Source organism: Gekko japonicus, unplaced genomic scaffold (assembly GCF_001447785.1).
Source record: "Gekko japonicus isolate JY-2015 unplaced genomic scaffold, Gekko_japonicus_V1.1 scaffold6619, whole genome shotgun sequence".
Classification (NCBI taxonomy): domain Eukaryota; kingdom Metazoa; phylum Chordata; class Lepidosauria; order Squamata; family Gekkonidae; genus Gekko; species Gekko japonicus.
Genome location: NW_015174452.1, coordinates 6,124 through 23,804, shown reverse-complemented (window position 1 = coordinate 23,804; position 17,681 = coordinate 6,124). Strand labels below are relative to the sequence as shown.

At 40.0% G+C, this 17,681-nt stretch overlaps 1 pseudogene; it reads left to right on the top strand.

The window, feature by feature from the left end:
• The first annotated feature begins 274 nt into the window (after nt 1–274).
• On the top strand, nt 275–15,992 carry LOC107121485 (annotated as a pseudogene).
• Nucleotides 15,993–17,681: the final 1,689 nt, after the last annotated feature.

Sequence of the window (17,681 nt, the reverse complement as noted above, 5' to 3'; positions counted from 1 at the left end):
CAGTGAAATCAGAACTAATCTCATTGAGTTATATACAAAGGTACACTTCCACTCATAGAAGGAGTTTTTTTACTCATCCTTTTATCATTCGAGTTGCCCTTTTCTGCACTTTTTTCAAAGCTATAATATCCTTTTTAAGGTGTGGTGACCAGAACTGAACAACAATGAACAACAATGAACAACAATGATAAAATACTTCAAGATAAAAACAGTTCCCAACAATTAAAAAGTGTAAATAAAACAATTCATAGATGGTGTTATTGGATTCTAGACCATGTCGCTGTTTCGTAAAAGAGGTAGGGAAACATAGCTAGAAGAGGGGGAGGGAGGGAGGGAATGAGAGAGGAAGTGCCAGCCAAGATGGTACCCTTCGCTGTCCTCAACCAAAAGGCCTGATATATGTGTTATTTGGCAGAGAGTTCCACCTGGTAGGAGCCAGGGCTGAAAAGGCCCTGGCCCTGGTCATGGACAGCCAGATATCTTTTAAGCTGGGGATCACCAGTAAGTTCTTGGCAGAGTGTAACGCTCTTCAAGAGACATACCGAAGGAGGCGGTCCCAGAGGTAAGTAGGTCTCAGGCCACTTAAGGCCTTGAAGGTCAGTACCAAAACCTTGAACTTGACCCAGTAACACTGAAAGCTAGTGCAGTTGATGCAGGACAGGTTGAATATGTGCTGTCTGTGGCGTTCCCATCAGGATTCGTGCTGCCACATTCTAGATCAGTTGGAGTTTCCAGATCAGTCTCAAGGGCAGGCCAGCATAAAGAGAATTACAGTAATCCAGTCTCGAGGTGACTGTTGCATAGATTACTGTGGCCAGGTAAGGGTGAGACAGGAAGGGGGCCAGTTGTCGCAGATGAAAAATGCCAGCTTGGCAACATTTGTGATCTGGGCCTCCATCAGCAGTTTGCGTATGGTCTTGGACACCTCCTTATATGGGCCTCCATAGATAAGGAGGTGTCCAAGACCATGTGCAAACTGCTAATGATCTGTGCCAGTGTTAATGATGCATCGTCAAGGGTAGGAAGTTGGTGCCCCATCCCTGACTCCCCCTAGCCACAGAACCTCTTTCTTGATGGGATTCAGTTTCAGTTGATTCTTCTTCAACCATCCCACCACAGCCTCTAGATCCTCAGCCAAATTTTGTGGGGCAGTGTCTGAGCAGCCACCAATTAGCAGATACAGACCCAGCCCAAACCTCTGCATCAGCTGGGTGATGGGGTGCATATAGATATTAAATAATATCAGGGAGAGGATTGCCCCCTGAGGGACCCCACATGTTAAGGGTTTCCCCAAGCACCAGCCTCTATCCCTGACCCAGGTGAAATTAAGTAAACCGTTTCAAGGCTACCCCACGAACTCTCATGTCAGCAACCCACTGTTGAATGCTGTTGTGAGATCTAGTAACAACAGCAGTGCTGACCCACCTTGGTCAAGCCGTCTGTGTAGATTATCTGTAAGGGCAACCAGCACCGTCTCTGGAATGGGTCCAGTGCTGATGTGTCATCCAGGAAACCCTGGAACTGTTTGACTACCAGTCTCTCAATTACCTTACCCAGATCGGATCAATTCAAAACCAGGTGGTAATTGGAATGATCAGTAGGATCCAAAGATGGTTGTTTCAAGAGCACCACCACCATAGCTTCTTTCAACCCCACTGGATAGATCTCTGACTCCACGACAGATTGATAATGTATGCCAGGGGGGCATATTCTCTCACTGTTGGCTTTCACCAGTTATGAAGGTCACGGGTCCAAGAGGCATGAGGTTGGCCTAACAGCATGCAGGATCCTGTTGATATTAGACTGGGAGATCAAGCTGAAGTTCTCAAATACTGAATCCAAAGGTGGCCAATGACCTCCAGTTCACATACTGTATCAATGTTCGCAGTTAAGTCATGGCAGAGCGACAAGACTTTATCCTCAAAAAAGCTCGTAAATGCCTCCATAGTTTTCTTTCCGTGAGAATAAGAGCCACTTCACATATTGCATTTTTTAAAAGTGTACCTTTAAGGTGATTTAACTAGTTAGGTAATAGATGAGATGGAAATTAACATCATTATGACCTGCTGGGCAGTTGTTTAGATCTGGATATCAGGTAGGACTGGGCTACATTCTAGACTCACTGGTATCTCTGTGGTGAGTTCTTCCTCCCCCTCTAATTATAGAATCTCTTACCACTTCTTATCTTATTCCAAGGATTGTTCCATGTCAGTAGCAATTGCCCACAAAGGTAGAGACATTCACAGTATGACCGGAATTGGTAATAACTAATAAACGTAATGGTTGTGGGAAGGAGCACTTGCCACGGGAGTGTTGTGGAGAGTATATTGAACTGAAGTTGAGATTTTTTATAACAGACCAACTCTCATCCTCCCATGTAACCAAGTTAATCATATCACACCCAAAAGTAGCTGCCCCCTTTATTTAATAATAGAGTAATATCAGTCAGAAGCTTCATTTCTCTGCCTTTGAAATTCATGAAGCACTTCCTTGTAGCACTTGAGAGAACTTTTTTTGAATGATTTATATAAATCCATACAGGAGAAAGCTCTCTGAATATTTTTGTTTGTTTTAAATCCTGGTATAAAGAGAGACACTGATGTTCTTGACGGTATAAGGCATTGTAATAGCTAGCTGACCATGATTTAATTATATAAACTTTGATTAGCTTTTATGATTATCCATTTTCAGACCATGCCAACAATCATGCTAATTGGCCAGTATACCCAAGTACCTATGGCTTTGTGGTTGTGTTTCTGTGGAACTTTAGAACTAGAGAGTTATGTTTTGTGTTGCCTTCTTTACTGTTAACCTAGATATAAATTTCTCACAGCTATTTTAACCCATTTAAATTAAGCTCAGTGGCGGAGAAAATAATTCACATATGATCCAATATAGGTTCATCCATAACTCACATGGTCTCACTCTGTGCATTGGCAGCTAAGCAAATTTGAGCTAAAACTACAGCTGACCAGACGGTAAATTGCTCAGGCTCATCATGGTTTAGCTTGTTTTATTGGGGGGGGATTGTTTTTTTATATTTCTCTTAACCATAATGTCTTATGCTTTGAGGTTTGCTCAGTTCTTGTTCTTTTAAATTCTGTATGATGTTTGGATCTTTTTTTTTAACCGACAGTACCTTTTATGTTATGATTGTAATGCCCTTTGGCTATGAGCAATAAACCTGACTCTGAATTAAGTTTCACTCTCAGAGGTTTAAAGGACAAAATGGAGCAGAGCAGAATGATGCATGCCACTTTTGGGGAGAAAGGTGGGGCATAAATGAAGTAAATAAATAAGGTAAATAAAAGCCAAGGTTAAAATCGCTTGATACTTTTGGAGGAGGGGGTCTCCTCTTCTCCTTCCAACAAAGTAAGTGCCATGCCCTGGTAACATCTAGATTAGATTACTGCAATGAGGCTGCCTGGAAAAGTATTTGGAACCTTCAACTGGTACAGAATGCTGCAGCCAGGGTGTTGGCTGGAGTATTCCATAAAGACCATATCACTCCAGTCTTGGTCCATCTTCACTGGCTTATCTCACAATTTGTTTTCTGGCTAATTTCAAGGTACTGGTGTTGCCCTTTAGAGCTTTATATAATCTTGACCTAGCATACCTTAAAGGACCACCTGTTTCCATATGAACGTACCCAACCACTACGTTCATCTTCTGATGCCCTCCTTTAGTTTCCCCTGTCTTCTGAGGTTAGATGGGTTGCAACCTGCGAGACAGCCTCTTGGTCATGGTACCAAGATTGTGGAATTTCATCTATTCCCCTCTATAACTGTTTTCTATCAGTGGGTGAAGACTTTTTGTTTAGCTTGGCTTAACTGATTTTATGATATGTTTTTCTACAGCTCTGGTGGTCCCGATTGGGCTTAAAGATGTGAGAAATATTGTAAATATATGAATAATTCAAGGAAGTACTGAAGTGCTGCTGTAGCAGTAGAAGTAAATCCATTTATCATAAAATGCCTTCAATGTACTTGTACCTTCCAGAGTAGCACAAGCACAAAAGACTGGTCCCTGGATGAAGGAAGAAAGGATGGAGCAGTAATAACAATGAGCATGGAAGGGATAGGAAAACAGGACTAATTAACTGATCATGAGCAAATGCTCTATTGAGCCTTATGGGAGCTCTGTTCCCACAGCAGCTGACTCTGTGGACGAAGTAGACCATACCCTTAACATATTTTGCACCTAGAAAGGAATTTCTTCTCATGCCAAGCCATAGTTGTGAATAGGGAAAAATGCTAATGGTGGCTGATTTTATGTTTAAGCCAGGTTTAAATTTACTTATTCAGTTATGCTTCTTCATTTTTTTAAAAAAAGGTTTTAATTGGTTTTAACAATAAAGAAACATCATACGTCATACATATCTTATATTATACTACTGTTCGAGTCTATCATTCCACATTGCCTTTCATCCATTTATAAACCCTCGACCATCTCTTCATATGTACATCATCGTCTTTACCTTGCATTAGTACATTTAGTTTATCCATATTTATAACTTTTCATTCTGTCTTAACTGTCAACTTGGGGATAAGGAAGAATATTGTCTCTAACCATGCAAGCAACAAACACTGGATGTTATCTTTCTTTACAAATGAACCTCAGGGCATACGTTTTAGTGTAACTTGATCCACATTTGGTAAGACCTTTTGTGGTCACTCTGGGGGCCTTAGGAGCAAAATCCAGCCATGGGCCACCAGTTTGCTTTTCTGCCTTAAATAGAGCTCTTCTTTTTATTGCAGATCATGTTGTATGTGAGGAGGAATTCAAATATGCAATGCTAGCTTTAAACTGTATTTGCCCAGCTACATCTACGCTCATCACTCTGTTAGTTCATACGTCAAGAGGGCAGTAAGTATAATAATAAAACTGTGCTGTAACCTATATACAATGACATCAGGATGTGACATTGTGCATTTAAGAACAAGTGGCTATCAGTGACCTTTCCTTTCTCTGTTCCAGCAGAATGGAAATATTTAGTACCTGTGAGCAAACACCTTCCTACATAAATATGAACTGTTTGGCTGCACTGGCATATTAGTATAGTGGTATTCCTTCTAAATGCTTAGCCCATCAGAAAGGCTGGTTTATTGTTAAGGTTGCCAGATACATGTGTGGAACCCCTGGGAGACTTTGGGGGTAGGGTGAGACATGGGGAAAAGATGTCAGTGATGTGCCAACGTCACTTCTGATTGGAACTCAGAAGTGATAGCCCAAAGCTCTAGAATTTCATCCAATGTCTATGATAAAAACTATAGAGGTTTGGAAGACTGTCAACATTCTCTCCCCCCATTTCCCCCTCACTACTCAGTTGAGCACCAGAGGGGACAGGGGAGCATCAGTGGGAGTTTGCCCATAGGTAGCAGGCAATGGGAGCCTTATTTATTGACCTATCATAGACAGTGTTCCCTCTAAACTGAGTTAGTATGAGCGAGCTCATGGTTTTTTAGCCTCCAACTCACACATTTTTGTCTTATCTCAGGAAGAATGGTTCCAGAGCAAACTAATGTATGCAGTAGCCAGGTCACTGGGTCACAACTTTAATGCCAGTAGCTCACAAAGTAGAATTTTTGCTCACAAGACTCCACAGTTTAGAGGGAACATTGAATCATTATGTTGAGTTATGGTATTTCATAGGCTACCTGATTTATCACATGACATCTTTTCCTATGTCTTCCTTCCATCCTTTTGCATCTGCTGCCTTATTCCATTTATGTCCCTTCTGTTTCTGGATACACTTCATAGGAAACTGGCCAAGAAATGTCCTTAGTCTCCATCACAATACTTCATTTAAATCAGTTATTTTCAATTTGTATCACTGTTGTATTTGTGAAAAACATATCAGATACTGAGTGGTGGGGAAAAAAATTAAATTCTGTACATTCCTCTTGATACCTTACCTGGAATGCCCAGGCTCGCCCAATCTTGTTAGATCTTGGAAACTAAGTAGGGTTGGCCCTGGCTAGTATTTGGATGGGAGACCTCCAAGGAATCCCAGGGTTGTGATACGGAGGCAGGCAGTGGCAAACCAGCTCTGAATGTTTCTTGCCTTGAAAACCCCACAGAGTTGCCATAAGTCAGCTGAGACTTGCTAGCACTTTCCACCACCACATTCCTCTTGCCATTAAGAATCTGAATATTCAAAAAGCTGGCAAGTTGTTCTGCTTTTAATATCCAGTATGATATCGTGGTTAAGGAGACTAGGATCTGAGAGACCCAGATTCAAATTACTGCTCTGCCATGGAGTCTTGTTGGGCGACCTTGGGCTAGTCACACACTCTCAGCCTCACCTTCCTCAGAGGGTTGTTGTGAGGATAAAGTGGAGGAGAGGAGAACCCTGTAAGCTACTTTGGGTTCCCATTGGGGAGAAAGGTAGGACATAAATGAAATAAATAAATAAAATGGGAAAGCTGCCAGCTTTTTCAACCATAGGGTTGCAGTGATCAGTGCTGATTCAAGGTATTTTGTGCCCCAAGCAAGATACATTCCTTGTTTCCTCTTTTGCCCTCACCCTCGAAGTTCAGAACGAGACCCTCCAGCATTGGCACAGGGTCTTCGCTTAGACCCTGCCAGCAGCAGTGCAGTTTGAGGAGGCAATGCCTATCACTTCCCAAACAAATAATGGCCAAGAGTGAGCTGAGCTACCACAGTAAATCTGCAGCCTCCTGTTTGTACTCCCACAAGCAGTTGCTTGGGTGGCTCGCCAGGGAGACAGGCCTGGAAGCTGTAAGAAAAGCTGTGCCTGTTGGATATCTGCCAGCCATGCGCTTTTTAAAGGCACAGAAGCTTGCGGGGAGGGGAAGGAGGTAGTAATCCCATGTCAAATAGTTACTGCGATTCTTTGTTTTTTGTATTAGAGTGTGAATTGCTGTGTTGAGGTAAATGCTGTATCTAATTAAGAACATTTAGAAGTTCAAAGGGGGGGGGGGGGGGGGGAATAGCCATTGTGAATTCAAATAAAACATTGACATTTACCCACAGAGGTGTTTAGCCTTTTGTGTGGCAATTTAGTATCCCCCAAGGTGGAAGAAACACAGTGGCACATCAAGGCTGACAAATGCCAGGGTATTAATGGTGCTCCCTTCATTGGAATCTGTTAAGAGAAACAAAATGGGAAAGCAGCTCTGCTGCCACTGTTGAATGATGAAGAAACTTCATTAGCATGAATGTGCTCAGTCAAGTAAATAAAGGATTTGGGAGCCCATGAAAGTCTAGCAATTTCTTTATCAAAGAGATAGTAATTAACACAAGAAAGGAAAAAATGCTGTATTGTTACATTTAAAGCTGTTTGATATTCATTCCTCATCACAGACAGTTTTCTGTTTATACTTGTCCTCTTGTGAACTTTGCTAGGAGGAACTTCCTATGATGCGTGCAGAAGTTTCATAATAAAGTAATGTGAAAAGGTTAAGCAGTAGATGTTATGGCTTGGTGGGGCCTACGCCAGAGGGGGAGGGAAAAAAACATGGTGTGTGACAAAAATTCTGCCTTGATAGCTGCCTGCAAGTTTTTCTGGTCAGGACAGATAACAGCTCATGAGAGAGTTCTTGTCCCAGTTAGAGGCTAGAGGAGAACAGGGAGTGGAGGTGAGGCCTCTATCATATCAGGCATCCACTTTCGGTCTGCACATTGGAACAATGCTTTTTCTATCTCTCTTTCAGGGAGGGCCAACAATCACCAGAACAGTGGCAGAAAATGTACGGCAGATGCTCTGGTAATGAAGTGTATCACATTAACCTGGAGGAGAGTGTGTTTTTTGCTGAATATGATAAAGAGTTTCAGATCTGCATCTTTCCATGCACACAAAAAGTATGTTTCATTCCTAACAGGGGGATTTAACATGACTTCCTTTCAGCAACCCTTGCTTTGGTCCATTGGGAATACACAGGGCTGCACGGCCAGTTGAAATAAGCCTGTATTGCAGCTGGTGGGGTACCTGTCACATTGCTGATCCAGACTTTTTTGAACCCACAAGCAAAGAGTTAAAACAGCCTTGTTGTCCTCAATCAAGAATTCCAGTTGAATTTCCTGGACTCTCTCATCCATCCCACTGGGTGCATTTTTAGACAAAAGTATCAGAATGCAGACTTTATGGAACCAGTGTCTGATCTGGAAGGCCTAGTACCCCTTACTCCTAGACATGTGAGGTGTGGCTGTGGTTGCGCAGTAGTAGCATAAATTTTTGTAAGACTCGTTTTCCTTTAAGTATCAGAATGCAGACTTTATGGAACCAATGTCTGATCTGGAAGGCCTACCCCTTATTCCTAGACATGTGAGGTGTGGCTGTGGCTGCGCAGTAGTAGCATAATTTTTTGTAAGACTCGTTTTCCTTTGTTTTTCAATTTCCCTACCAGTTCTATAGCCAGTTCCCAAACACTGAATATTGGTTTTGAAGTCATCTCCTGGTGACTACCGCTCATACAAAGGGGCTGGGAAACACAACAAAATTCAGAAAGGAGAGAAAGTCTTTCATTTATATATGATATTGCTAATGGTTTTGACCATAAACATTTTGAGCAGAAGCATTCTAGAGGGATCCAATTTATCATTCTCTTAATTTAAAAAGAACTCTGGATTTCTGTGGTAAAATTCTCTTCATCCTTGGCAAAATGATATAGATGACTGTCCTATCAAGTGATAACATGCTGCCAGTGATAAGATATCCAAGAGTAAATAGTTGCCTAAATGCATCCTGAGAAGAACATATTTTAAGAACAGGCCATTTACTTTGGATACACAATTATGATATTTGGTTTTTTTCCATCTATAAGATAAACCGTATATAAAAAAATAGTATTATTTCAAAAGAAAATAAGAATACTACTATTTTATGTTGTTAATAAACAAATTTAAGAATACTCTGTAATAAAGAAAATGCCAGATTTCCATTCAGCAATAATGGCACCGTTTTTATATACTAAACAGTTTCTCACAGTATAGCTTCATTCTCTTAAAGAGTGTCTTTTGAGAAATCAGAACTTCTTATAACTATCTAAGTCCAATTCAGTATACTAGTTTCCCCAGTCCTCCACTTGCAGCTGCTGGATGACCTTGGGCAAGCCATAGTTCTATCAGAGCTGTCCTTGAAAGGGCAGTTCTTGAAAGAGCTCTCTCAGCCCCACCTACCTCACAGGGAATCTGTTGTAGGGAGGGGAAGGGAAAGGAGTTTGTAAACCTCTCCGAGACCCCGAGTAAAGAGCGAGGAATAAATCTAATCTCCTCCTCCTCATCTTCTAATATCTCAAATGTGTTGAGGGTGATCTTACATACTAGAAAATGTGTCCAACTCCTGACCAATGTTCTTTTCCGCATTTTCTTTTCATTTCTGACCCTTGCTGTCCATGCATGTTTCCTCTACATAAGTTCTTTCTCCTTCTGGAGTTAAGGATTATCTTTGTTTTTAATTTTCCTCTTTTTTTCACCACCATATTTTGAGATGGATCATGAAATAGCCAGGTTTAAAAAACTGGGGGGAAATCACCCTTTAAATAAAAGGAAAGAGAACCTAATAATGATGGCAAATGTGAAAATCAATTGGCCATGAAAGAGACTTTGTCCAAACCAATCTGGAAAAAAATCTTATACAGGTTTACTAAGGATCACAAATGCATTGGAAACCGGATGGCTGAGAGATGCAACAGTCCCCACCCCACCCTCCAAGGATTCTCTCTGGGCTCCCCTCACCCGACCCAAATCCAGCCCAAGTATTCTAAGAAAACAAATGATACGACTTACCCAGCTCCGTGGTTGACCATAGTCTCCAGAATTTTGTCCCCCTAGTCCCACCTCTCTGCGGATCTGACTGGAAAAGAGCCCAAATGTCTGCCTGGTCCTACTATGTAGTATGAATTGCACTCTATCCATGGTAATGCCAATTTATCATGCCTAAAAACCAACAGCAACTTATTTAGAAAACAACCCTGCTAGTCTAAATGCATCTAGGATTCCACAGCCTGGTTCAGCATGTTTCTCCCCTTCCCGCCTCAGATGAAATCCAATGTAATGTAAACATTCAATGAGACTGCCTGTTTTGAGCCCCTTAAAACTGTGCATATTTTGAAATACCTGAATCCTACATTACCTTATTTGCATGATGGAGAGGAGAGCATTGCAGGTATTTGTCCACCATTTGAAGGTTCTCACCAGTCCCATACATATCTACACCAGGTCTATGTAATAATTTATGCCACAGTTTGATTTTTTTCTAACATCAAGAGCATAAATTTTTAATCAGTTGCTAATTTTAAGAGAGATGCATCTCTAGTTGCTGATCGGTAATGATGGATATTAAGCCTTGGCCTTTGCATTTTGTAAATGGGCTTAAGTAATCGGGTGTTGAATTGGCGTCATGTATTTTATATTTTCATGTGTTTCATTACTGATCTTGAGACTTTGATATAAGATGGAGATATGCATAAAATAGAGATTTGAACATGCACTGTCTTGCAATTAATTCAAGTCTCGTTCACCACATTCTAATTCTTTTTAAAAAATTGTTTTTAAATTAAGGTTTGGTGTCTGTTTAATCGGTGTTAGGAGGGAAGACAACAAAAACATTTTGCTGAACCCAGGTCCTCGTTATATTATGAGCCCTTCAGACATATGCTTCTATATCAACATAACAAAAGAAGAAAATTCGGCATTTAAGAAGCAAGAGCAGCATCGGAAGACTCACCCATCCAGATCCTTCTATCACGGCCCTTCACGGTTGCCAGTGCACAGCATAATCGCCAGCATGGGTAAGTGAAAGCAAAGTGGTGCTGTTTTATTATGATATGCAGTAGATGGATCTACACAAATATTATAATATTAAATATCAGAAATTAAAAACTAGCTGGAAACATTTTGATGTTCTATGAAACTGATGATATATATAAAATTCCCTAATTTTTTTTCTGGTAAAAACACTCCATTTTCTAGCCATGTGTTTTTGGTGTTTTTTTCCCCTTTAAAAATTTACTGTATGGTGCAGTGCATATATTCAAAAATTGGAGGGGTCAGCCTCATTATTTGCTAGATTACTTTAAACATGTTTTAAATTAATGGTCTGTGCATAAAGTAGCTTTGAATTGAATCCTACATTAAGGAATGGGGATTGTTTTTCTATCAGCTTGGCCCAAGTTCACCCAGTGTGCTTTCTGGCTGAATGGTGATTTGAATCTGGGTTTCCCAGGTCTTCATCTGACACACCATGCTTGGCTTCAGTGTAACACAAAATGAATCCTAAGCCCAGTTATTTCTCTTCCCTGTAACAATACTGACAATATCTAAATTATTACCCATCTGTAAAATGGAGAAGGAATATCCATCTTGATTAGTCTTGTTCAGTCTTGGCAGTCATTGCCAATAGGCAAAATTCATGTAGCATTGAATGTTGCACTATTGCTGCAGTATAGCAGTTGTTCTTTCCTTGAAGTGCCTTGTCCACACAGGGAAATCCAGTTGTGAATGAGTTCTACACCACAATGGTAGTGAAATAGCCAACCATTTGTGGGTGCAGCAATAGTGATGTGAGCACCTTAGCAATCTTCTCCCCTTTGAGGCTCACTTGGAACCTACTTTCCATTCCTTTAGGAGTACCAGGCAAAAACATTTTTCTTTACCCAGGCTTTTAGTAGTTGTCTTTACTAGTTGTTTTTTTTTAATTACTAACTGGATTGTTCTTTTATGTTTTTATTATTCTGCTTTTTTTAAAATTGTTTTTGCTATAAGGTTTTTTTTTTTATTGTTGTAAGCCACCATGTGCTGGTCACAAGAGGCAGCAAACAAATTATCCAAATAAATAAATAAGTAATAGTAAGTAGTAAGGAAAAAACAGTTATCCAGTTATATCTCTCTGAGATCAATAGGCTTTGGTTAGGGATGAATACTCATCTCTGCTGTTTGGACTAGAAATTCATTGTTTCAATTTAACTTGTTCCTTCTGCAAATTGAAGCTGTAACTCTTTATTTCTATGCCATTTCACTGTCTTGCCACATATTTTGCGCAACATATTTATGCATCAAAAGTACTCTATACATGTAACTGTATTAATGGAATATAAAAACTGCACAATATATGCATAAAATATAAAAGAATCTACTAAACCAGTCACAGAGACTGAAATTGTTGACAAAATTATGAACAAATATAAAAAGAAATGGAAGAGGGAATATTTGCTCATCCCTAGCTATAATGAAATTTAAGAAAAAGCAGTAAAGGAAATGAAGAACCACCCTTTTCCCATTGCTGAGACTGCTATGATAAATGGTTGGTACCTTCTTAGCACTATTGCACAACCTCTGTTGAGCATCTTGGGATTGTACAGTGTTTATTCATCTCACTCTGTGGCTGTTATATGCAAGCAACAGGACCACATTGCCAAGACCACTGGCCACCTTAGTTCTCTAGGTTAGTGACACCGCACCTACTAATGATGAGTTTTCCAAGTTTTTAATTAAATTTTGGTAAATTTAAATTTGGGTACAATTTAAATGTATCAGTGTGAGGTTCCAATCCTACTGATTTCCTGTAAAGTGACCAGGGGTAGATAGAAGATGTTTTAAAATGCAGCATGAAGCATGAGCTGGTGGGAAAAGGAGTAACCCCCATAAAGGTAAAGGTTCCCTTGCTCGAAAGCCAGTCGAATTCGACTCTAGGGTTGCGGTGCTCATCTCCGTTTCACCAGTCGAATCCGACTCTAGGGTTGCGGTGCTCATCTCCGTTTCAAAGCCGAAGAGCCAGCGCTGTCCGAAGACGTTTCCGTGGTCATGTGGCCGGCATGACTAAACACCAAGGCGCACGGAACGCTGTTACCTTCCCACCGAAGTGGTCCCTATTTATCTACTTGCAATTTCTTGCTTTCGAACTGCTAGGTTGGCAGGAGCTGGAACTAGAGACAGGAGCTCACCCAGCCTGCAGTTCAGCCACCGCAGCCCCCATAGTCACTGTATAAAATTCAGTAGGAGACCTGATTCTGCATAAAGATGTACCTTAATGACTGAATTAAACATGCTGGTGTTCTGTTTCATTTGCAAATGCTAATGTTTTGGAGTCTTCTCTGTATTTCCCCCCAGGTACTGTGGCTATAGATTTGCAAGATACAGGATGCAGATCTTCCAGTGGGGCTACCCTGACACTTCCTTCAGAGGCTGGAAAAGAAGTCCGAAGGCCTAGCATAGCACCTGTTTTGGAGGTTGCTGATTCTTCAGCACTTCATACCTGTGACCTCTTAAGTGACCAGTCAGAGGATGAAACAACTCCCTCAGATGAAGAAGTTTCTAATGGCCTAGAGTATGTTCATGTCACATAATTAAGGTTGTATGTTTAAAGAGACATGAAATTGGGGAAGAAAAATTACCTGCCTCTGATGGAGAACAGTAAAATTTTAATCTGACACTGGTGTCAACTTTCTTCAGGATATATGCCAGAGTTCTAGAACAGTCAAGAAACGCAACATAAAAATTCTGCACCTTAGTATAGTTTACTATATATACATTCTAAAACTGGAAGCAAATTGTGGTAGGGGTGTACATTTGGATAAAGCTGAACTGAATATATACCCCAAAAATATTTTATTGGTATTTGGCATCCAGAACCTGAAAAGGTTAGTCAAATAGTAAAGAGGGCCAACAATAAAAGCTTTATATATATACATGTACATATACATGTATTTATTAACAAAGAATTTAAAAATATATAAGGGCCCAATCACATCTCATGTAAAAATATCAGAATCTAACACACAAGGGCTAATAGACTTGACCTGACGTGTTTCAACCTGCATAGGCCTTCTTCAGAGGTCAAACACAGTGAGGAACATATTAAGGACAATTCTACTGTGGACACTTTGGCTAACCAATCATAGGAAGGCACTTTTTGGACCAGAAATTATTACCAGTGAAACACCACTTGGCATGTGATTGCATCTTTGGAGGCCTCATTTGTACTTTTATTCTGTGCCTAGTGGTTTCATTTTGGAAAAGGTTTTTTCTGGTCCTTCTTGTATTATATTTTATATGATTGTACTGTACTATTATATAAGCCAAAAGGTTCATTCTCCCCCCCCCTTTTTGTCCCAGGGTATTTTCGGCATGCCGCCTGAAAATGTCCGCATAGGGAATATTGGAACGGAAAAATTCAGAAACCCGAAAACTCTGAATACAAGTACTATACCAGTATTTGGTATTCAGGAATATCAGGAATACTGATATTTTTGGGGTCCAATATACTCTAAGCCAAAAAATGTCTTTTTTTGCATACTCCTATATTATGGGGGGAAACTCCAGGTCAAATGGTTTAATGATGCATTTATACAGTGTGGTATCAATTAAAAGCTGGGGAGGAGGAACCACCTAGTCCACTAGACTCATTGTGTATCTTTTTCAATATAACAATCACTTCTGCTGTTGAGAGCATGATAAGTGTTAGTAGAATGAGCCTCATTTGGGAGGAGACAAGTCTTTGCAGGATTAAGCCAAAATGGCACATTTGAACCAAAAGGAGATATGCAAGAAGTCAAGTTGCAAGCAGTCAAGTAGAGCAGACAAGCTGAGATGATCCATGTAAAGAATGCAGATTCATACTGATCTTAAATACTGAGTATTTCTATTGTATGGGTCTGAAGGGAAAGGAGACAGATAGAAGCTCTGGAGGGATTGGAATGTACCATGAAGAAGGTAGGAGCAAGAGGGGCAGGACAGTGTGACCAGAGAGGCAGTGCCATCCGACATGGTAACACCTTCAAGGCTGTTAAAGAAAGACAAGAGTTGTCCAAGTTGCTTTCTGGTACTCCTATGCCAAGTGAAGTAGATTATAAAGCCATGAAATATTTCTGCAGGTAAGGGTATGACAAAACGTTATATGGTTGCTCATAACTGACTATGTTAATAAGGATGGATTCTTCCCTGTTTTAGGTATCTGAAAGGCTATCCCCCTTACTCCCCGTATATAGGAAGTTCTCCCACCTTTTGCCATTTGCTTCATGAAAAAGTGCCATTTTGCTGTTTAAGGTTAGATAAGGTAAACCCGCTCTTATTTCATATAGATGTATGCAAAGCTTGTATGATACACAAATTATTTGTTTATTTTCTGTACATTAATAATGTTTGATCGTGGTTATATATTTAGGAGCATTTGTGGCTTTGGCTCTTCATGAAGCAGGAAGATAGTCTAATTAAACTAAAACATATGTTGTCCTGAAGACAGCAGTAAATTCAACCTCTACTGTGGAATTTTGGACAAAGGAGAATTTCCCTCCAAATATTGACAAGGCTTGGGACTATGGTGTTCCATTGTGAGTCTGTTGGATCTTGATGAATGATAGAACTCTCATTTACATAAAATGAAGGCTCAGTTATGATTAAACGTGTAATTTATTTATCATATTTTATTCTGCCATTCCATCTCTCTTGGATTCCACAGCAGCTTACAAAACAATGAAAAGCCAAAGTCATACCAGTCATTCAGGTCACAAAATGTATAATGTTTTAAACTCATATATATAATTTAACTTTACATTTGCTATACCGCCCTAACCCCTAGGGGGTCTCTGGGCGGTTTTACATTTGTTGTGGTTCTAGGAACCTTTCTTCCCTAACTTGGGCCACAAGTGATAGGATGGGGAAACCTACCAGCACCCTAGTTGGAGCATATATATATATGCACACATATACCCATATATGTATGTTGAGCTGTTAGAAATTTGAAAATTGTTCATGCCTCATATCAGAAATTTCAGGATGCAGCATTTATACTTTGAAGTTAATTTGAATGACTGTGAATGGAGACCAGTATTTCTGTCTATATTTGCTGTTTTTAGGGGTGCCAGCATAACTATTATGAAGACGCAAAAGCCTATGGATTCAAAAACAAAATCATTATTGTTGCTGCAGAGACTGCTGGGAATGGCCTCTACAACTTCATAGTTCCTCTCAGGGCTTATTACAGACCAAAGAAAGAGCTCAATCCAATAGTCTTATTACTGGATAATCCGTAAGTGGATTTTTTAAACTGTTTTTTTTAAATCACACATAAGTGTACAGGACATGTGCCTGCAGTTCTAAGGACACTTTTTTCTGGAAGTAAGCCCCATTGAATAAAATGGGACATACTTCTGAGTAGACCTACTTCAAATTGCTTCCATTGTCAACTAATTATATTAAAGGAATAAGTTGGAAGCATTGTGACATCAAGTCTCTGAAGATGCTCAGAAAGAAAGAACATACAAGATTTATTTTAAAGATAAATCCAACTGCCTTAGAAACATAGCCACTAGCATGAAGCATTTTTGCCACACTGCATAAGCATGTTGTATTACTGCTGGGTATTATAAAATATTAAATGTTATTTTATTATAAGATATTAAATGTCCTAATGGGTATTATAAGATATTAAATGACATATTAATTTATGTGGATCTTTCCCCTCAAATAAGCACATCCCTAGTGGGACACAAAACTTGATTCCAACTCAACAAGTAAAAGAGGTTCTTATGCAGTTGTGGCTACGTGTATTAGGCAGCCATATTTATCCGTAAACTGACAGTGAGGAAGCTATTTTGTACCTGACAGAACTGTAACAGTTCTTTTTTAGACACTTTTGTTTGGTATGTACACATATTTGATGCTATTTTTTCCCTTGAGTAAAATGGTCTTTCCCACAGATTATGTATACCAAAGATAGACTAGCCTTGCAACTTGCTTTTTTTGCATTTGCATTTTGCAAATTTATAACAAACAAAACCCACCAGGTAGTCTAAATGGTATGCCCTTGAAGTAGAGTGGAGTTGCTTCATAATTTGTTTCAACCATTTTATATCCTATTGTTCTCCCCCAAGGGGGAACCAAAGCAGCTTACCAAAAAATACCCAAACAATTTAAATAAGTAATTTAAGTCTGGGTCTCCAATGTGGTGCCTGTGAGTGCTGTGGCCCCCACTGACACCTTTCCTGGTGCCCGCCAAGAGTTTTTAGAAAGTGGATGGGATCATGTGGGGCTCTTGCTGAGCAGGGATTCTGATTGGCTGTGGAGATTTTTAAAAGCTTCAGAAACAGCTGCTACCACAACACAAGGATCTTCACTGCATTAGTGAGTGTGTTCATTTTAAAAGGTATTCTGTTAAAGAATCTAAGTTACTGTTAGAATTATGCATAAGCTCACTCCCTCATATTTTGTGGTTGGCTCTGCCTCCTGCAGCAGCCATTTTGTGGCTGCACCCACCACCCTTTGTCAGTATTCAGAGGCCTGAAAAGGGTGGGGACCCCTGTTTTAAGTGAGCAAAATGCAGTTTAAACAAACAGGGAGAAAGGTGTGTAGACAGGAGGTGGCTTCCTGTGACAGGCAGTGCTTTCTCCTGGTTGATAAAAATCCCTTTAACAGTATTACAAAAGTTTTGCTTTCAGAACTGAATCAGGAATAGAAGAAGTTGTCCTCCACAGGACGACCACCTTGATGTTAATATGTTTCCTGCCTTTGTGAGCTGTAGCATAGGACTGCCAGCCTTTAATGGCAAAAGATCTTAAATCTATGGTTTTGAGGTAAAACTTTTCCTAGGCCTGCTATCTAGAAACCATGTTGTATAAACTGTCACTAAAACAGCCTTTGTACTTTACCTTCGCAAATTTCTGGCTGCACTGGAATTTGGAACAACAGCGCCCTCTGGTGCTTGCACTGCTTTTTGTTATTGA